Here is a 344-nt window from a genome sequence, read left to right as displayed (position 1 = left end):
CCAACTGTGCTCTCCCCACCCCCCACCCCAAAGACGAGTCGGCACCACACACCAGAGAGCAGCGACTGACGCGCAAAGCGTCTCCCTTTCTCGAGAGCAGCACGGGCCCCTCGCACAGGCCCTGCCCCCCCCCCCAGCTGGCAAGGGCCAGGAAGTCCTCGAAGGCCCAAGGGAGGCAGAGGCCGCCTAGTCCAGCGGTCCTCGCTCTGTCCGGCAGCGGGAGCCACTGAGCTGGACATTGTCATTCCATTGCTGCCCCCTGTGTTGTTATGCCACTGAGCTGGAAGCACAGGGCAGCCTCCGGGGTGTGTGTGTGCGGGGGGGGGGGGGCACGTGCGATGGTG

The 344-nt window shown here is 67.2% G+C and overlaps 1 protein-coding gene across 1 annotated transcript in view; it reads right to left on the bottom strand.

Moving 5' to 3' along the window:
* XXYLT1 (xyloside xylosyltransferase 1) overlaps positions 1-344 on the bottom strand; it is an 8,521-nt gene that overhangs the window by 3,863 nt on the left and 4,314 nt on the right. The window lies entirely within an intron of this gene.

Source organism: Gekko japonicus, unplaced genomic scaffold (genome assembly GCF_001447785.1).
Source record: "Gekko japonicus isolate JY-2015 unplaced genomic scaffold, Gekko_japonicus_V1.1 scaffold1727, whole genome shotgun sequence".
Taxonomy (NCBI): Eukaryota; Metazoa; Chordata; class Lepidosauria; order Squamata; family Gekkonidae; genus Gekko; species Gekko japonicus.
The sequence above is the reverse complement of the archived record's forward strand: the minus strand, read 5'-3'. Positions and strand labels throughout refer to the sequence as shown.